The sequence below is a fragment of the Bubalus kerabau genome, chromosome 8 (assembly GCF_029407905.1).
Source record: "Bubalus kerabau isolate K-KA32 ecotype Philippines breed swamp buffalo chromosome 8, PCC_UOA_SB_1v2, whole genome shotgun sequence".
Lineage (NCBI taxonomy): Eukaryota > Metazoa > Chordata > Mammalia > Artiodactyla > Bovidae > Bubalus > Bubalus kerabau.
In genome coordinates this window covers 175,232-195,717 of record NC_073631.1, presented here as the reverse complement: position 1 = coordinate 195,717, position 20,486 = coordinate 175,232, and positions in this window count along the sequence as shown.

The following is a 20,486-nucleotide window of genomic DNA, read 5'->3' as shown; positions in this document are numbered from 1 at the left end:
GGGGACTTCCCTTGAGACGCCGTCGCGGGCAAGGGCCTCATCTTGCCAAGCGGTGGGAACCACGTGGTTTTTCTCGAGTTGCGGCGGCATTCTCGAGTTACGACGGGGATCTCAGCCTTCCCCTTGGGTTGGCCCTGGGAAGCCCAATCTTCCCCTCGGGTTGCGAGGGAAAGCTGGGGGTGGCGCTCGAGTCACTGCAGGGCCTAAGAGACCTCACCTAAGCGTGTGTCCGGGACCTAATTTTCCTCTCCAGGGACGGCAGGGATCTCGGGGTTGCATTCCAGGCTCCCCCGGGGAGTCAGGCCTCGTCTCGAGGGGAAGCCAAGGACTCCGCTCTCCTCTCGAGTCGCGACGCGGGTCTCTTGGAGCCCCCTGAGCGGCCTCAAGGGAGTCCAGCCTCCTCCTCCGTTTGGAGAGAGGACCCGGGATTGCTCTCCAGGCCATGCAGGAAGAGAAGGCCCTCAGCTCGCGAGGACGGGGGCGTCTCAGGGGTTTCCTCGAGCTGCGGCGCCCGTGGGGGTTTTCTCCCGAGGCACGACGAGGATCTCAGGGAGCCTCTCGTGCGGCGCCAGGGAAGTCAGGTCTCCATGCGCGTGGCGAGGGGGAGCGCGTCCTGGCTCTCGAGTCACGGGAGGGGACTAGGGCCTCGAGACGCGTTGAAGAAGGACTCTCGAGGTCTTTGTCGGGGGGCGGCGGGAAACCCTCGTGTCCCTCGCCTTCTGCCGGGGACCTTAGGGAACTTCCCGGGGTGCCTCTGAGAGGCGAGGGATCCTGTGGAGGTGGCGGGGCCCCTCGGGACTCCGCTGGGTCTGGCGCAACGGAAGAGGGCCTCACCTCGAGGGGAGGCAGGAACCTCAGGCTTCCTCTGCGTTTCGGACTCCGACCGCAGGGTCCCTGCAGAGTTGGGACAGGAGAGTCAGGCCTCGTCTTGTCTGAGGAAGGGAACCCCGCTGGCCTCTCGAGTTGCTCGGGGGGTCTCAGGCCCCTCGTCGAACTGTGTGTGGAACCCGCGGGTCTTTGCGGACGATGCACGGGGGTGGCAGTGCCCCTTCGTGTTGTGCCTTCAGCCACAGGGTTGCCTTCGAAGAGGGGTCCGGGCCTCGGGTCCTTCTCAAGAGCGGACCGGGGAATCGGGGGCGTTCGGCCTGTGGCCCCACCCACGTGGCTCGTCTCGAATTTCCTCGTGAGACCGGCCTCATCCTGAGGTGCGCCGGGAAGGCCGGGAACCCCTTCCAGACCACGCAGGGGAATCGCCTCTCCTGTCGCGATCAGGAGGGGAGAAGGGGCTCAGAGGAAGCGGTGCCGGGACCCTCGGTGTTCCCCTCGGGGGAACCCGGCGTGTCGGGGGACTTTTGGGGGTCGCAGGAAGGCTGTCAGGGACCGTCTCGCCCTTCAGGGCGGAACAGGGGACTTCCCTTGAGACGCCGTCGCGGGCAAGGGCCTCATCTTGCCAAGCGGTGGGAACCACGTGGTTTTTCTCGAGTTGCGGCGGCATTCTCGAGTTACGACGGGGATCTCAGCCTTCCCCTTGGGTTGGCCCTGGGAAGCCCAATCTTCCCCTCGGGTTGCGAGGGAAAGCTGAGGGTGGCGCTCGAGTCACTGCAGGGCCTAAGAGACCTCACCTAAGCGTGTGTCCGGGACCTAATTTTCCTCTCCAGGGACGGCAGGGATCTCGGGGTTGCATTCCAGGCTCCCCCGGGGAGTCAGGCCTCGTCTCGAGGGGAAGCCAAGGACTCCGCTCTCCTCTCGAGTCGCGACGCGGGTCTCTTGGAGCCCCCTGAGCGGCCTCAAGGGAGTCCAGCCTCCTCCTCCGTTTGGAGAGAGGACCCGGGATTGCTCTCCAGGCCATGCAGGAAGAGAAGGCCCTCAGCTCGCGAGGACGGGGGCGTCTCAGGGGTTTCCTCGAGCTGCGGCGCCCGTGGGGGTTTTCTCCCGAGGCACGACGAGGATCTCAGGGAGCCTCTCGTGCGGCGCCAGGGAAGTCAGGTCTCCATGCGCGTGGCGAGGGGGAGCGCGTCCTGGCTCTCGAGTCACGGGAGGGGACTAGGGCCTCGAGACGCGTTGAAGAAGGACTCTCGAGGTCTTTGTCGGGGGGCGGCGGGAAACCCTCGTGTCCCTCGCCTTCTGCCGGGGACCTTAGGGAACTTCCCGGGGTGCCTCTGAGAGGCGAGGGATCCTGTGGAGGTGGCGGGGCCCCTCGGGACTCCGCTGGGTCTGGCGCAACGGAAGAGGGCCTCACCTCGAGGGGAGGCAGGAACCTCAGGCTTCCTCTGCGTTTCGGACTCCGACCGCAGGGTCCCTGCAGAGTTGGGACAGGAGAGTCAGGCCTCGTCTTGTCTGAGGAAGGGAACCCCGCTGGCCTCTCGAGTTGCTCGGGGGGTCTCAGGCCCCTCGTCGAACTGTGTGTGGAACCCGCGGGTCTTTGCGGACGATGCACGGGGGTGGCAGTGCCCCTTCGTGTTGTGCCTTCAGCCACAGGGTTGCCTTCGAAGAGGGGTCCGGGCCTCGGGTCCTTCTCAAGAGCGGACCGGGGAATCGGGGGCGTTCGGCCTGTGGCCCCACCCACGTGGCTCGTCTCGAATTTCCTCGTGAGACCGGCCTCATCCTGAGGTGCGCCGGGAAGGCCGGGAACCCCTTCCAGACCACGCAGGGGAATCGCCTCTCCTGTCGCGATCAGGAGGGGAGAAGGGGCTCAGAGGAAGCGGTGCCGGGACCCTCGGTGTTCCCCTCGGGGGAACCCGGCGTGTCGGGGGACTTTTGGGGGTCGCAGGAAGGCTGTCAGGGACCGTCTCGCCCTTCAGGGCGGAACAGGGGACTTCCCTTGAGACGCCGTCGCGGGCAAGGGCCTCATCTTGCCAAGCGGTGGGAACCACGTGGTTTTTCTCGAGTTGCGGCGGCATTCTCGAGTTACGACGGGGATCTCAGCCTTCCCCTTGGGTTGGCCCTGGGAAGCCCAATCTTCCCCTCGGGTTGCGAGGGAAAGCTGAGGGTGGCGCTCGAGTCACTGCAGGGCCTAAGAGACCTCACCTAAGCGTGTGTCCGGGACCTAATTTTCCTCTCCAGGGACGGCAGGGATCTCGGGGTTGCATTCCAGGCTCCCCCGGGGAGTCAGGCCTCGTCTCGAGGGGAAGCCAAGGACTCCGCTCTCCTCTCGAGTCGCGACGCGGGTCTCTTGGAGCCCCCTGAGTGGCCTCAAGGGAGTCCAGCCTCCTCTTCCGTTTGGAGAGAGGACCCGGGATTGCTCTCCAGGCCATGCAGGAAGAGAAGGCCCTCAGCTCGCGAGGACGGGGGCGTCTCAGGGGTTTCCTCGAGCTGCGGCGCCCGTGGGGGTTTTCTCCCGAGGCACGACGAGGATCTCAGGGAGCCTCTCGTGCGGCGCCAGGGAAGTCAGGTCTCCATGCGCGTGGCGAGGGGGAGCGCGTCCTGGCTCTCGAGTCACGGGAGGGGACTAGGGCCTCGAGACGCGTTGAAGAAGGACTCTCGAGGTCTTTGTCGGGGGGCGGCGGGAAACCCTCGTGTCCCTCGCCTTCTGCCGGGGACCTTAGGGAACTTCCCGGGGTGCCTCTGAGAGGCGAGGGATCCTGTGGAGGTGGCGGGGCCCCTCGGGACTCCGCTGGGTCTGGCGCAACGGAAGAGGGCCTCACCTCGAGGGGAGGCAGGAACCTCAGGCTTCCTCTGCGTTTCGGACTCCGACCGCAGGGTCCCTGCAGAGTTGGGACAGGAGAGTCAGGCCTCGTCTTGTCTGAGGAAGGGAACCCCGCTGGCCTCTCGAGTTGCTCGGGGGGTCTCAGGCCCCTCGTCGAGCTGTGTGTGGAACCCGCGGGTCTTTGCGGACGATGCACGGGGGTGGCAGTGCCCCTTCGTGTTGTGCCTTCAGCCACAGGGTTGCCTTCGAAGAGGGGTCCGGGCCTCGGGTCCTTCTCAAGAGCGGACCGGGGAATCGGGGGCGTTCGGCCTGTGGCCCCACCCACGTGGCTCGTCTCGAATTTCCTCGTGAGACCGGCCTCATCCTGAGGTGCGCCGGGAAGGCCGGGAACCCCTTCCAGACCACGCAGGGGAATCGCCTCTCCTGTCGCGATCAGGAGGGGAGAAGGGGCTCAGAGGAAGCGGTGCCGGGACCCTCGGTGTTCCCCTCGGGGGAACCCGGCGTGTCGGGGGACTTTTGGGGGTCGCAGGAAGGCTGTCAGGGACCGTCTCGCCCTTCAGGGCGGAACAGGGGACTTCCCTTGAGACGCCGTCGCGGGCAAGGGCCTCATCTTGCCAAGCGGTGGGAACCACGTGGTTTTTCTCGAGTTGCGGCGGCATTCTCGAGTTACGACGGGGATCTCAGCCTTCCCCTTGGGTTGGCCCTGGGAAGCCCAATCTTCCCCTCGGGTTGCGAGGGAAAGCTGGGGGTGGCGCTCGAGTCACTGCAGGGCCTAAGAGACCTCACCTAAGCGTGTGTCCGGGACCTAATTTTCCTCTCCAGGGACGGCAGGGATCTCGGGGTTGCATTCCAGGCTCCCCCGGGGAGTCAGGCCTCGTCTCGAGGGGAAGCCAAGGACTCCGCTCTCCTCTCGAGTCGCGACGCGGGTCTCTTGGAGCCCCCTGAGCGGCCTCAAGGGAGTCCAGCCTCCTCTTCCGTTTGGAGAGAGGACCCGGGATTGCTCTCCAGGCCATGCAGGAAGAGAAGGCCCTCAGCTCGCGAGGACGGGGGCGTCTCAGGGGTTTCCTCGAGCTGCGGCGCCCGTGGGGGTTTTCTCCCGAGGCACGACGAGGATCTCAGGGAGCCTCTCGTGCGGCGCCAGGGAAGTCAGGTCTCCATGCGCGTGGCGAGGGGGAGCGCGTCCTGGCTCTCGAGTCACGGGAGGGGACTAGGGCCTCGAGACGCGTTGAAGAAGGACTCTCGAGGTCTTTGTCGGGGGGCGGCGGGAAACCCTCGTGTCCCTCGCCTTCTGCCGGGGACCTTAGGGAACTTCCCGGGGTGCCTCTGAGAGGCGAGGGATCCTGTGGAGGTGGCGGGGCCCCTCGGGACTCCGCTGGGTCTGGCGCAACGGAAGAGGGCCTCACCTCGAGGGGAGGCAGGAACCTCAGGCTTCCTCTGCGTTTCGGACTCCGACCGCAGGGTCCCTGCAGAGTTGGGACAGGAGAGTCAGGCCTCGTCTTGTCTGAGGAAGGGAACCCCGCTGGCCTCTCGAGTTGCTCGGGGGGTCTCAGGCCCCTCGTCGAGCTGTGTGTGGAACCCGCGGGTCTTTGCGGACGATGCACGGGGGTGGCAGTGCCCCTTCGTGTTGTGCCTTCAGCCACAGGGTTGCCTTCGAAGAGGGGTCCGGGCCTCGGGTCCTTCTCAAGAGCGGACCGGGGAATCGGGGGCGTTCGGCCTGTGGCCCCACCCACGTGGCTCGTCTCGAATTTCCTCGTGAGACCGGCCTCATCCTGAGGTGCGCCGGGAAGGCCGGGAACCCCTTCCAGACCACGCAGGGGAATCGCCTCTCCTGTCGCGATCAGGAGGGGAGAAGGGGCTCAGAGGAAGCGGTGCCGGGACCCTCGGTGTTCCCCTCGGGGGAACCCGGCGTGTCGGGGGACTTTTGGGGGTCGCAGGAAGGCTGTCAGGGACCGTCTCGCCCTTCAGGGCGGAACAGGGGACTTCCCTTGAGACGCCGTCGCGGGCAAGGGCCTCATCTTGCCAAGCGGTGGGAACCACGTGGTTTTTCTCGAGTTGCGGCGGCATTCTCGAGTTACGACGGGGATCTCAGCCTTCCCCTTGGGTTGGCCCTGGGAAGCCCAATCTTCCCCTCGGGTTGCGAGGGAAAGCTGGGGGTGGCGCTCGAGTCACTGCAGGGCCTAAGAGACCTCACCTAAGCGTGTGTCCGGGACCTAATTTTCCTCTCCAGGGACGGCAGGGATCTCGGGGTTGCATTCCAGGCTCCCCCGGGGAGTCAGGCCTCGTCTCGAGGGGAAGCCAAGGACTCCGCTCTCCTCTCGAGTCGCGACGCGGGTCTCTTGGAGCCCCCTGAGCGGCCTCAAGGGAGTCCAGCCTCCTCCTCCGTTTGGAGAGAGGACCCGGGATTGCTCTCCAGACCATGCAGGAAGAGAAGGCCCTCAGCTCGCGAGGACGGGGGCGTCTCAGGGGTTTCCTCGAGCTGCGGCGCCCGTGGGGGTTTTCTCCCGAGGCACGACGAGGATCTCAGGGAGCCTCTCGTGCGGCGCCAGGGAAGTCAGGTCTCCATGCGCGTGGCGAGGGGGAGCGCGTCCTGGCTCTCGAGTCACGGGAGGGGACTAGGGCCTCGAGACGCGTTGAAGAAGGACTCTCGAGGTCTTTGTCGGGGGGCGGCGGGAAACCCTCGTGTCCCTCGCCTTCTGCCGGGGACCTTAGGGAACTTCCCGGGGTGCCTCTGAGAGGCGAGGGATCCTGTGGAGGTGGCGGGGCCCCTCGGGACTCCGCTGGGTCTGGCGCAACGGAAGAGGGCCTCACCTCGAGGGGAGGCAGGAACCTCAGGCTTCCTCTGCGTTTCGGACTCCGACCACAGGGTCCCTGCAGAGTTGGGACAGGAGAGTCAGGCCTCGTCTTGTCTGAGGAAGGGAACCCCGCTGGCCTCTCGAGTTGCTCGGGGGGTCTCAGGCCCCTCGTCGAGCTGTGTGTGGAACCCGCGGGTCTTTGCGGACGATGCACGGGGGTGGCAGTGCCCCTTCGTGTTGTGCCTTCAGCCACAGGGTTGCCTTCGAAGAGGGGTCCGGGCCTCGGGTCCTTCTCAAGAGCGGACCGGGGAATCGGGGGCGTTCGGCCTGTGGCCCCACCCACGTGGCTCGTCTCGAATTTCCTCGTGAGACCGGCCTCATCCTGAGGTGCGCCGGGAAGGCCGGGAACCCCTTCCAGACCACGCAGGGGAATCGCCTCTCCTGTCGCGATCAGGAGGGGAGAAGGGGCTCAGAGGAAGCGGTGCCGGGACCCTCGGTGTTCCCCTCGGGGGAACCCGGCGTGTCGGGGGGCTTTTGGGGGTCGCAGGAAGGCTGTCAGGGACCGTCTCGCCCTTCAGGGCGGAACAGGGGACTTCCCTTGAGACGCCGTCGCGGGCAAGGGCCTCATCTTGCCAAGCGGTGGGAACCACGTGGTTTTTCTCGAGTTGCGGCGGCATTCTCGAGTTACGACAGGGATCTCAGCCTTCCCCTTGGGTTGGCCCTGGGAAGCCCAATCTTCCCCTCGGGTTGCGAGGGAAAGCTGGGGGTGGCGCTCGAGTCACTGCAGGGCCTAAGAGACCTCACCTAAGCGTGTGTCCGGGACCTAATTTTCCTCTCCAGGGACGGCAGGGATCTCGGGGTTGCATTCCAGGCTCCCCCGGGGAGTCAGGCCTCGTCTCGAGGGGAAGCCAAGGACTCCGCTCTCCTCTCGAGTCGCGACGCGGGTCTCTTGGAGCCCCCTGAGCGGCCTCAAGGGAGTCCAGCCTCCTCTTCCGTTTGGAGAGAGGACCCGGGATTGCTCTCCAGGCCATGCAGGAAGAGAAGGCCCTCAGCTCGCGAGGACGGGGGCGTCTCAGGGGTTTCCTCGAGCTGCGGCGCCCGTGGGGGTTTTCTCCCGAGGCACGACGAGGATCTCAGGGAGCCTCTCGTGCGGCGCCAGGGAAGTCAGGTCTCCATGCGCGTGGCGAGGGGGAGCGCGTCCTGGCTCTCGAGTCACGGGAGGGGACTAGGGCCTCGAGACGCATTGAAGAAGGACTCTCGAGGTCTTTGTCGGGGGGCGGCGGGAAACCCTCGTGTCCCTCGCCTTCTGCCGGGGACCTTAGGGAACTTCCCGGGGTGCCTCTGAGAGGCGAGGGATCCTGTGGAGGTGGCGGGGCCCCTCGGGACTCCGCTGGGTCTGGCGCAACGGAAGAGGGCCTCACCTCGAGGGGAGGCAGGAACCTCAGGCTTCCTCTGCGTTTCGGACTCCGACCGCAGGGTCCCTGCAGAGTTGGGACAGGAGAGTCAGGCCTCGTCTTGTCTGAGGAAGGGAACCCCGCTGGCCTCTCGAGTTGCTCGGGGGGTCTCAGGCCCCTCGTCGAGCTGTGTGTGGAACCCGCGGGTCTTTGCGGACGATGCACGGGGGTGGCAGTGCCCCTTCGTGTTGTGCCTTCAGCCACAGGGTTGCCTTCGAAGAGGGGTCCGGGCCTCGGGTCCTTCTCAAGAGCGGACCGGGGAATCGGGGGCGTTCGGCCTGTGGCCCCACCCACGTGGCTCGTCTCGAATTTCCTCGTGAGACCGGCCTCATCCTGAGGTGCGCCGGGAAGGCCGGGAACCCCTTCCAGACCACGCAGGGGAATCGCCTCTCCTGTCGCGATCAGGAGGGGAGAAGGGGCTCAGAGGAAGCGGTGCCGGGACCCTCGGTGTTCCCCTCGGGGGAACCCGGCGTGTCGGGGGGCTTTTGGGGGTCGCAGGAAGGCTGTCAGGGACCGTCTCGCCCTTCAGGGCGGAACAGGGGACTTCCCTTGAGACGCCGTCGCGGGCAAGGGCCTCATCTTGCCAAGCGGTGGGAACCACGTGGTTTTTCTCGAGTTGCGGCGGCATTCTCGAGTTAGGACGGGGATCTCAGCCTTCCCCTTGGGTTGGCCCTGGGAAGCCCAATCTTCCCCTCGGGTTGCGAGGGAAAGCTGGGGGTGGCGCTCGAGTCACTGCAGGGCCTAAGAGACCTCACCTAAGCGTGTGTCCGGGACCTAATTTTCCTCTCCAGGGACGGCAGGGATCTCGGGGTTGCATTCCAGGCTCCCCCGGGGAGTCAGGCCTCGTCTCGAGGGGAAGCCAAGGACTCCGCTCTCCTCTCGAGTCGCGACGCGGGTCTCTTGGAGCCCCCTGAGCGGCCTCAAGGGAGTCCAGCCTCCTCCTCCGTTTGGAGAGAGGACCCGGGATTGCTCTCCAGGCCATGCAGGAAGAGAAGGCCCTCAGCTCGCGAGGACGGGGGCGTCTCAGGGGTTTCCTCGAGCTGCGGCGCCCGTGGGGGTTTTCTCCCGAGGCACGACGAGGATCTCAGGGAGCCTCTCGTGCGGCGCCAGGGAAGTCAGGTCTCCATGCGCGTGGCGAGGGGGAGCGCGTCCTGGCTCTCGAGTCACGGGAGGGGACTAGGGCCTCGAGACGCGTTGAAGAAGGACTCTCGAGGTCTTTGTCGGGGGGCGGCGGGAAACCCTCATGTCCCTCGCCTTCTGCCGGGGACCTTAGGGAACTTCCCGGGGTGCCTCTGAGAGGCGAGGGATCCTGTGGAGGTGGCGGGGCCCCTCGGGACTCCGCTGGGTCTGGCGCAACGGAAGAGGGCCTCACCTCGAGGGGAGGCAGGAACCTCAGGCTTCCTCTGCGTTTCAGACTCCGACCGCAGGGTCCCTGCAGAGTTGGGACAGGAGAGTCAGGCCTCGTCTTGTCTGAGGAAGGGAACCCCGCTGGCCTCTCGAGTTGCTCGGGGGGTCTCAGGCCCCTCGTCGAGCTGTGTGTGGAACCCGCGGGTCTTTGCGGACGATGCACGGGGGTGGCAGTGCCCCTTCGTGTTGTGCCTTCAGCCACAGGGTTGCCTTCGAAGAGGGGTCCGGGCCTCGGGTCCTTCTCAAGAGCGGACCGGGGAATCGGGGGCGTTCGGCCTGTGGCCCCACCCACGTGGCTCGTCTCGAATTTCCTCGTGAGACCGGCCTCATCCTGAGGTGCGCCGGGAAGGCCGGGAACCCCTTCCAGACCACGCAGGGGAATCGCCTCTCCTGTCGCGATCAGGAGGGGAGAAGGGGCTCAGAGGAAGCGGTGCCGGGACCCTCGGTGTTCCCCTCGGGGGAACCCGGCGTGTCGGGGGGCTTTTGGGGGTCGCAGGAAGGCTGTCAGGGACCGTCTCGCCCTTCAGGGCGGAACAGGGGACTTCCCTTGAGACGCCGTCGCGGGCAAGGGCCTCATCTTGCCAAGCGGTGGGAACCACGTGGTTTTTCTCGAGTTGCGGCGGCATTCTCGAGTTAGGACGGGGATCTCAGCCTTCCCCTTGGGTTGGCCCTGGGAAGCCCAATCTTCCCCTCGGGTTGCGAGGGAAAGCTGGGGGTGGCGCTCGAGTCACTGCAGGGCCTAAGAGACCTCACCTAAGCGTGTGTCCGGGACCTAATTTTCCTCTCCAGGGACGGCAGGGATCTCGGGGTTGCATTCCAGGCTCCCCCGGGGAGTCAGGCCTCGTCTCGAGGGGAAGCCAAGGACTCCGCTCTCCTCTCGAGTCGCGACGCGGGTCTCTTGGAGCCCCCTGAGCGGCCTCAAGGGAGTCCAGCCTCCTCTTCCGTTTGGAGAGAGGACCCGGGATTGCTCTCCAGGCCATGCAGGAAGAGAAGGCCCTCAGCTCGCGAGGACGGGGGCGTCTCAGGGGTTTCCTCGAGCTGCGGCGCCCGTGGGGGTTTTCTCCCGAGGCACGACGAGGATCTCAGGGAGCCTCTCGTGCGGCGCCAGGGAAGTCAGGTCTCCATGCGCGTGGCGAGGGGGAGCGCGTCCTGGCTCTCGAGTCACGGGAGGGGACTAGGGCCTCGAGACGCGTTGAAGAAGGACTCTCGAGGTCTTTGTCGGGGGGCGGCGGGAAACCCTCGTGTCCCTCGCCTTCTGCCGGGGACCTTAGGGAACTTCCCGGGGTGCCTCTGAGAGGCGAGGGATCCTGTGGAGGTGGCGGGGCCCCTCGGGACTCCGCTGGGTCTGGCGCAACGGAAGAGGGCCTCACCTCGAGGGGAGGCAGGAACCTCAGGCTTCCTCTGCGTTTCGGACTCCGACCGCAGGGTCCCTGCAGAGTTGGGACAGGAGAGTCAGGCCTCGTCTTGTCTGAGGAAGGGAACCCCGCTGGCCTCTCGAGTTGCTCGGGGGGTCTCAGGCCCCTCGTCGAGCTGTGTGTGGAACCCGCGGGTCTTTGCGGACGATGCACGGGGGTGGCAGTGCCCCTTCGTGTTGTGCCTTCAGCCACAGGGTTGCCTTCGAAGAGGGGTCCGGGCCTCGGGTCCTTCTCAAGAGCGGACCGGGGAATCGGGGGCGTTCGGCCTGTGGCCCCACCCACGTGGCTCGTCTCGAATTTCCTCGTGAGACCGGCCTCATCCTGAGGTGCGCCGGGAAGGCCGGGAACCCCTTCCAGACCACGCAGGGGAATCGCCTCTCCTGTCGCGATCAGGAGGGGAGAAGGGGCTCAGAGGAAGCGGTGCCGGGACCCTCGGTGTTCCCCTCGGGGGAACCCGGCGTGTCGGGGGGCTTTTGGGGGTCGCAGGAAGGCTGTCAGGGACCGTCTCGCCCTTCAGGGCGGAACAGGGGACTTCCCTTGAGACGCCGTCGCGGGCAAGGGCCTCATCTTGCCAAGCGGTGGGAACCACGTGGTTTTTCTCGAGTTGCGGCGGCATTCTCGAGTTACGACGGGGATCTCAGCCTTCCCCTTGGGTTGGCCCTGGGAAGCCCAATCTTCCCCTCGGGTTGCGAGGGAAAGCTGGGGGTGGCGCTCGAGTCACTGCAGGGCCTAAGAGACCTCACCTAAGCGTGTGTCCGGGACCTAATTTTCCTCTCCAGGGACGGCAGGGATCTCGGGGTTGCATTCCAGGCTCCCCCGGGGAGTCAGGCCTCGTCTCGAGGGGAAGCCAAGGACTCCGCTCTCCTCTCGAGTCGCGACGCGGGTCTCTTGGAGCCCCCTGAGCGGCCTCAAGGGAGTCCAGCCTCCTCCTCCGTTTGGAGAGAGGACCCGGGATTGCTCTCCAGGCCATGCAGGAAGAGAAGGCCCTCAGCTCGCGAGGACGGGGGCGTCTCAGGGGTTTCCTCGAGCTGCGGCGCCCGTGGGGGTTTTCTCCCGAGGCACGACGAGGATCTCAGGGAGCCTCTCGTGCGGCGCCAGGGAAGTCAGGTCTCCATGCGCGTGGCGAGGGGGAGCGCGTCCTGGCTCTCGAGTCACGGGAGGGGACTAGGGCCTCGAGACGCGTTGAAGAAGGACTCTCGAGGTCTTTGTCGGGGGGCGGCGGGAAACCCTCGTGTCCCTCGCCTTCTGCCGGGGACCTTAGGGAACTTCCCGGGGTGCCTCTGAGAGGCGAGGGATCCTGTGGAGGTGGCGGGGCCCCTCGGGACTCCGCTGGGTCTGGCGCAACGGAAGAGGGCCTCACCTCGAGGGGAGGCAGGAACCTCAGGCTTCCTCTGCGTTTCGGACTCCGACCGCAGGGTCCCTGCAGAGTTGGGACAGGAGAGTCAGGCCTCGTCTTGTCTGAGGAAGGGAACCCCGCTGGCCTCTCGAGTTGCTCGGGGGGTCTCAGGCCCCTCGTCGAGCTGTGTGTGGAACCCGCGGGTCTTTGCGGACGATGCACGGGGGTGGCAGTGCCCCTTCGTGTTGTGCCTTCAGCCACAGGGTTGCCTTCGAAGAGGGGTCCGGGCCTCGGGTCCTTCTCAAGAGCGGACCGGGGAATCGGGGGCGTTCGGCCTGTGGCCCCACCCACGTGGCTCGTCTCGAATTTCCTCGTGAGACCGGCCTCATCCTGAGGTGCGCCGGGAAGGCCGGGAACCCCTTCCAGACCACGCAGGGGAATCGCCTCTCCTGTCGCGATCAGGAGGGGAGAAGGGGCTCAGAGGAAGCGGTGCCGGGACCCTCGGTGTTCCCCTCGGGGGAACCCGGCGTGTCGGGGGACTTTTGGGGGTCGCAGGAAGGCTGTCAGGGACCGTCTCGCCCTTCAGGGCGGAACAGGGGACTTCCCTTGAGACGCCGTCGCGGGCAAGGGCCTCATCTTGCCAAGCGGTGGGAACCACGTGGTTTTTCTCGAGTTGCGGCGGCATTCTCGAGTTAGGACGGGGATCTCAGCCTTCCCCTTGGGTTGGCCCTGGGAAGCCCAATCTTCCCCTCGGGTTGCGAGGGAAAGCTGGGGGTGGCGCTCGAGTCACTGCAGGGCCTAAGAGACCTCACCTAAGCGTGTGTCCGGGACCTAATTTTCCTCTCCAGGGACGGCAGGGATCTCGGGGTTGCATTCCAGGCTCCCCCGGGGATTTAGGCCTCGTCTCGAGGGGAAGCCAAGGACTCCGCTCTCCTCTCGAGTCGCGACGCGGGTCTCTTGGAGCCCCCTGAGCGGCCTCAAGGGAGTCCAGCCTCCTCCTCCGTTTGGAGAGAGGACCCGGGATTGCTCTCCAGGCCATGCAGGAAGAGAAGGCCCTCAGCTCGCGAGGACGGGGGCGTCTCAGGGGTTTCCTCGAGCTGCGGCGCCCGTGGGGGTTTTCTCCCGAGGCACGACGAGGATCTCAGGGAGCCTCTCGTGCGGCGCCAGGGAAGTCAGGTCTCCATGCGCGTGGCGAGGGGGAGCGCGTCCTGGCTCTCGAGTCACGGGAGGGGACTAGGGCCTCGAGACGCGTTGAAGAAGGACTCTCGAGGTCTTTGTCGGGGGGCGGCGGGAAACCCTCGTGTCCCTCGCCTTCTGCCGGGGACCTTAGGGAACTTCCCGGGGTGCCTCTGAGAGGCGAGGGATCCTGTGGAGGTGGCGGGGCCCCTCGGGACTCCGCTGGGTCTGGCGCAACGGAAGAGGGCCTCACCTCGAGGGGAGGCAGGAACCTCAGGCTTCCTCTGCGTTTCGGACTCCGACCGCAGGGTCCCTGCAGAGTTGGGACAGGAGAGTCAGGCCTCGTCTTGTCTGAGGAAGGGAACCCCGCTGGCCTCTCGAGTTGCTCGGGGGGTCTCAGGCCCCTCGTCGAGCTGTGTGTGGAACCCGCGGGTCTTTGCGGACGATGCACGGGGGTGGCAGTGCCCCTTCGTGTTGTGCCTTCAGCCACAGGGTTGCCTTCGAAGAGGGGTCCGGGCCTCGGGTCCTTCTCAAGAGCGGACCGGGGAATCTGGGGCGTTCGGCCTGTGGCCCCACCCACGTGGCTCGTCTCGAATTTCCTCGTGAGACCGGCCTCATCCTGAGGTGCGCCGGGAAGGCCGGGAACCCCTTCCAGACCACGCAGGGGAATCGCCTCTCCTGTCGCGATCAGGAGGGGAGAAGGGGCTCAGAGGAAGCGGTGCCGGGACCCTCGGTGTTCCCCTCGGGGGAACCCGGCGTGTCGGGGGACTTTTGGGGGTCGCAGGAAGGCTGTCAGGGACCGTCTCGCCCTTCAGGGCGGAACAGGGGACTTCCCTTGAGACGCCGTCGCGGGCAAGGGCCTCATCTTGCCAAGCGGTGGGAACCACGTGGTTTTTCTCGAGTTGCGGCGGCATTCTCGAGTTACGACGGGGATCTCAGCCTTCCCCTTGGGTTGGCCCTGGGAAGCCCAATCTTCCCCTCGGGTTGCGAGGGAAAGCTGGGGGTGGCGCTCGAGTCACTGCAGGGCCTAAGAGACCTCACCTAAGCGTGTGTCCGGGACCTAATTTTCCTCTCCAGGGACGGCAGGGATCTCGGGGTTGCATTCCAGGCTCCCCCGGGGAGTCAGGCCTCGTCTCGAGGGGAAGCCAAGGACTCCGCTCTCCTCTCGAGTCGCGACGCGGGTCTCTTGGAGCCCCCTGAGCGGCCTCAAGGGAGTCCAGCCTCCTCCTCCGTTTGGAGAGAGGACCCGGGATTGCTCTCCAGGCCATGCAGGAAGAGAAGGCCCTCAGCTCGCGAGGACGGGGGCGTCTCAGGGGTTTCCTCGAGCTGCGGCGCCCGTGGGGGTTTTCTCCCGAGGCACGACGAGGATCTCAGGGAGCCTCTCGTGCGGCGCCAGGGAAGTCAGGTCTCCATGCGCGTGGCGAGGGGGAGCGCGTCCTGGCTCTCGAGTCACGGGAGGGGACTAGGGCCTCGAGACGCGTTGAAGAAGGACTCTCGAGGTCTTTGTCGGGGGGCGGCGGGAAACCCTCGTGTCCCTCGCCTTCTGCCGGGGACCTTAGGGAACTTCCCGGGGTGCCTCTGAGAGGCGAGGGATCCTGTGGAGGTGGCGGGGCCCCTCGGGACTCCGCTGGGTCTGGCGCAACGGAAGAGGGCCTCACCTCGAGGGGAGGCAGGAACCTCAGGCTTCCTCTGCGTTTCGGACTCCGACCGCAGGGTCCCTGCAGAGTTGGGACAGGAGAGTCAGGCCTCGTCTTGTCTGAGGAAGGGAACCCCGCTGGCCTCTCGAGTTGCTCGGGGGGTCTCAGGCCCCTCGTCGAGCTGTGTGTGGAACCCGCGGGTCTTTGCGGACGATGCACGGGGGTGGCAGTGCCCCTTCGTGTTGTGCCTTCAGCCACAGGGTTGCCTTCGAAGAGGGGTCCGGGCCTCGGGTCCTTCTCAAGAGCGGACCGGGGAATCGGGGGCGTTCGGCCTGTGGCCCCACCCACGTGGCTCGTCTCGAATTTCCTCGTGAGACCGGCCTCATCCTGAGGTGCGCCGGGAAGGCCGGGAACCCCTTCCAGACCACGCAGGGGAATCGCCTCTCCTGTCGCGATCAGGAGGGGAGAAGGGGCTCAGAGGAAGCGGTGCCGGGACCCTCGGTGTTCCCCTCGGGGGAACCCGGCGTGTCGGGGGACTTTTGGGGGTCGCAGGAAGGCTGTCAGGGACCGTCTCGCCCTTCAGGGCGGAACAGGGGACTTCCCTTGAGACGCCGTCGCGGGCAAGGGCCTCATCTTGCCAAGCGGTGGGAACCACGTGGTTTTTCTCGAGTTGCGGCGGCATTCTCGAGTTACGACGGGGATCTCAGCCTTCCCCTTGGGTTGGCCCTGGGAAGCCCAATCTTCCCCTCGGGTTGCGAGGGAAAGCTGGGGGTGGCGCTCGAGTCACTGCAGGGCCTAAGAGACCTCACCTAAGCGTGTGTCCGGGACCTAATTTTCCTCTCCAGGGACGGCAGGGATCTCGGGGTTGCATTCCAGGCTCCCCCGGGGAGTCAGGCCTCGTCTCGAGGGGAAGCCAAGGACTCCGCTCTCCTCTCGAGTCGCGACGCGGGTCTCTTGGAGCCCCCTGAGCGGCCTCAAGGGAGTCCAGCCTCCTCCTCCGTTTGGAGAGAGGACCCGGGATTGCTCTCCAGGCCATGCAGGAAGAGAAGGCCCTCAGCTCGCGAGGACGGGGGCGTCTCAGGGGTTTCCTCGAGCTGCGGCGCCCGTGGGGGTTTTCTCCCGAGGCACGACGAGGATCTCAGGGAGCCTCTCGTGCGGCGCCAGGGAAGTCAGGTCTCCATGCGCGTGGCGAGGGGGAGCGCGTCCTGGCTCTCGAGTCACGGGAGGGGACTAGGGCCTCGAGACGCGTTGAAGAAGGACTCTCGAGGTCTTTGTCGGGGGGCGGCGGGAAACCCTCGTGTCCCTCGCCTTCTGCCGGGGACCTTAGGGAACTTCCCGGGGTGCCTCTGAGAGGCGAGGGATCCTGTGGAGGTGGCGGGGCCCCTCGGGACTCCGCTGGGTCTGGCGCAACGGAAGAGGGCCTCACCTCGAGGGGAGGCAGGAACCTCAGGCTTCCTCTGCGTTTCGGACTCCGACCGCAGGGTCCCTGCAGAGTTGGGACAGGAGAGTCAGGCCTCGTCTTGTCTGAGGAAGGGAACCCCGCTGGCCTCTCGAGTTGCTCGGGGGGTCTCAGGCCCCTCGTCGAGCTGTGTGTGGAACCCGCGGGTCTTTGCGGACGATGCACGGGGGTGGCAGTGCCCCTTCGTGTTGTGCCTTCAGCCACAGGGTTGCCTTCGAAGAGGGGTCCGGGCCTCGGGTCCTTCTCAAGAGCGGACCGGGGAATCGGGGGCGTTCGGCCTGTGGCCCCACCCACGTGGCTCGTCTCGAATTTCCTCGTGAGACCGGCCTCATCCTGAGGTGCGCCGGGAAGGCCGGGAACCCCTTCCAGACCACGCAGGGGAATCGCCTCTCCTGTCGCGATCAGGAGGGGAGAAGGGGCTCAGAGGAAGCGGTGCCGGGACCCTCGGTGTTCCCCTCGGGGGAACCCGGCGTGTCGGGGGACTTTTGGGGGTCGCAGGAAGGCTGTCAGGGACCGTCTCGCCCTTCAGGGCGGAACAGGGGACTTCCCTTGAGACGCCGTCGCGGGCAAGGGCCTCATCTTGCCAAGCGGTGGGAACCACGTGGTTTTTCTCGAGTTGCGGCGGCATTCTCGAGTTACGACGGGGATCTCAGCCTTCCCCTTGGGTTGGCCCTGGGAAGCCCAATCTTCCCCTCGGGTTGCGAGGGAAAGCTGGGGGTGGCGCTCGAGTCACTGCAGGGCCTAAGAGACCTCACCTAAGCGTGTGTCCGGGACCTAATTTTCCTCTCCAGGGACGGCAGGGATCTCGGGGTTGCATTCCAGGCTCCCCCGGGGAGTCAGGCCTCGTCTCGAGGGGAAGCCAAGGACTCCGCTCTCCTCTCGAGTCGCGACGCGGGTCTCTTGGAGCCCCCTGAGCGGCCTCAAGGGAGTCCAGCCTCCTCCTCCGTTTGGAGAGAGGACCCGGGATTGCTCTCCAGGCCATGCAGGAAGAGAAGGCCCTCAGCTCGCGAGGACGGGGGCGTCTCAGGGGTTTCCTCGAGCTGCGGCGCCCGTGGGGGTTTTCTCCCGAGGCACGATGAGGATCTCAGGGAGCCTCTCGTGCGGCGCCAGGGAAGTCAGGTCTCCATGCGCGTGGCGAGGGGGAGCGCGTCCTGGCTCTCGAGTCACGGGAGGGGACTAGGGCCTCGAGACGCGTTGAAGAGGGACTCTCGAGGTCTTTGTCGGGGGGCCGCGGGAAACCCTCGTGTCCCTCGCCTTCTGCCGGGGACCTTAGGGAACTTCCCGGGGTGCCTCTGAAAGGCGAGGGATCCTGTGGAGGTGGCGGGGCCCCTCGGGACTCCGCTGGGTCTGGCGCAACGGAAGAGGGCCTCACCTCGAGGGGAGGCAGGAACCTCAGGCTTCCTCTGCGTTTCGGACTCCGACCGCAGGGTCCCTGCAGAGTTGGGACAGGAGAGTCAGGCCTCGTCTTGTCTGAGGAAGGGAACCCCGCTGGCCTCTCGAGTTGCTCGGGGGGTCTCAGGCCCTTCGTCGAGCTGTGTGTGGAACCCGCGGGTCTTTGCGGACGATGCACGGGGGTGGCAGTGCCCCTTCGTGTTGTGCCTTCAGCCACAGGGTTGCCTTCGAAGAGGGGTCCGGGCCTCGGGTCCTTCTCAAGAGCGGACCGGGGAATCGGGGGCGTTCGGCCTGTGGCCCCACCCACGTGGCTCGTCTCGAATTTCCTCGTGAGACCGGCCTCATCCTGAGGTGCGCCGGGAAGGCCGGGAACCCCTTCCAGACCACGCAGGGGAATCGCCTCTCCTGTCGCGATCAGGAGGGGAGAAGGGGCTCAGAGGAAGCGGTGCCGGGACCCTCGGTGTTCCCCTCGGGGGAACCCGGCGTGTCGGGGGACTTTTGGGGGTCGCAGGAAGGCTGTCAGGGACCGTCTCGCCCTTCAGGGCGGAACAGGGGACTTCCCTTGAGACGCCGTCGCGGGCAAGGGCCTCATCTTGCCAAGCGGTGGGAACCACGTGGTTTTTCTCGAGTTGCGGCGGCATTCTCGAGTTAGGACGGGGATCTCAGCCTTCCCCTTGGGTTGGCCCTGGGAAGCCCAATCTTCCCCTCGGGTTGCGAGGGAAAGCTGGGGGTGGCGCTCGAGTCACTGCAGGGCCTAAGAGACCTCACCTAAGCGTGTGTCCGGGACCTAATTTTCCTCTCCAGGGACGGCAGGGATCTCGGGGTTGCATTCCAGGCTCCCCCGGGGAGTCAGGCCTCGTCTCGAGGGGAAGCCAAGGACTCCGCTCTCCTCTCGAGTCGCGACGCGGGTCTCTTGGAGCCCCCTGAGCGGCCTCAAGGGAGTCCAGCCTCCTCCTCCGTTTGGAGAGAGGACCCGGGATTGCTCTCCAGGCCATGCAGGAAGAGAAGGCCCTCAGCTCGCGAGGACGGGGGCGTCTCAGGGGTTTCCTCGAGCTGCGGCGCCCGTGGGGGTTTTCTCCCGAGGCACGACGAGGATCTCAGGGAGCCTCTCGTGCGGCGCCAGGGAAGTCAGGTCTCCATGCGCGTGGCGAGGGGGAGCGCGTCCTGGCTCTCGAGTCACGGGAGGGGACTAGGGCCTCGAGACGCGTTGAAGAGGGACTCTCGAGGTCTTTGTCGGGGGGCGGCGGGAAACCCTCGTGTCCCTCGCCTTCTGCCGGGGACCTTAGGGAACTTCCCGGGGTGCCTCTGAGAGGCGAGGGATCCTGTGGAGGTGGCGGGGCCCCTCGGGACTCCGCTGGGTCTGGCGCAACGGAAGAGGGCCTCACCTCGAGGGGAGGCAGGAACCTCAGGCTTCCTCTGCGTTTCGGACTCCGACCGCAGGGTCCCTGCAGAGTTGGGACAGGAGAGTCAGGCCTCGTCTTGTCTGAGGAAGGGAACCCCGCTGGCCTCTCGAGTTGCTCGGGGGGTCTCAGGCCCCTCGTCGAGCTGTGTGTGGAACCCGCGGGTCTTTGCGGACGATGCACGGGGGTGGCAGTGCCCCTTCGTGTTGTGCCTTCAGCCACAGGGTTGCCTTCGAAGAGGGGTCCGGGCCTCGGGTCCTTCTCAAGAGCGGACCGGGGAATCGGGGGCGTTCGGCCTGTGGCCCCACCCACGTGGCTCGTCTCGAATTTCCTCGTGAGACCGGCCTCATCCTGAGGTGCGCCGGGAAGGCCGGGAACCCCTTCCAGACCACGCAGGGGAATCGCCTCTCCTGTCGCGATCAGGAGGGGAGAAGGGGCTCAGAGGAAGCGGTGCCGGGACCCTCGGTGTTCCCCTCGGGGGAACCCGGCGTGTCGGGGGACTTTTGGGGGTCGCAGGAAGGCTGTCAGGGACCGTCTCGCCCTTCAGGGCGGAACAGGGGACTTCCCTTGAGACGCCGTCGCGGGCAAGGGCCTCATCTTGCCAAGCGGTGGGAACCACGTGGTTTTTCTCGAGTTGCGGCGGCATTCTCGAGTTACGACGGGGATCTCAGCCTTCCCCTTGGGTTGGCCCTGGGAAGCCCAATCTTCCCCTCGGGTTGCGAGGGAAAGCTGGGGGTGGCGCTCGAGTCACTGCAGGGCCTAAGAGACCTCACCTAAGCGTGTGTCCGGGACCTAATTTTCCTCTCCAGGGACGGCAGGGATCTCGGGGTTGCATTCCAGGCTCCCCCGGGGAGTCAGGCCTCGTCTCGAGGGGAAGCCAAGGACTCCGCTCTCCTCTCGAGTCGCGACGCGGGTCTCTTGGAGCCCCCTGAGCGGCCTCAAGGGAGTCCAGCCTCCTCCTCCGTTTGGAGAGAGGACCCGGGATTGCTCTCCAGGCCATGCAGGAAGAGAAGGCCCTCAGCTCGCGAGGACGGGGGCGTCTCAGGGGTTTCCTCGAGCTGCGGCGCCCGTGGGGGTTTTCTCCCGAGGCACGACGAGGATCTCAGGGAGCCTCTCGTGCGGCGCCAGGGAAGTCAGGTCTCCATGCGCGTGGCGAGGGGGAGCGCGTCCTGGCTCTCGAGTCACGGGAGGGGACTAGGGCCTCGAGACGCGTTGAAGAGGGACTCTCGAGGTCTTTGTCGGGGGGCGGCGGGAAACCCTCGTGTCCCTCGCCTTCTGCCGGGGACCTTAGGGAACTTCCCGGGGTGCCTCTGAGAGGCGAGGGATCCTGTGGAGGTGGCGGGGCCCCTCGGGACTCCGCTGGGTCTGGCGC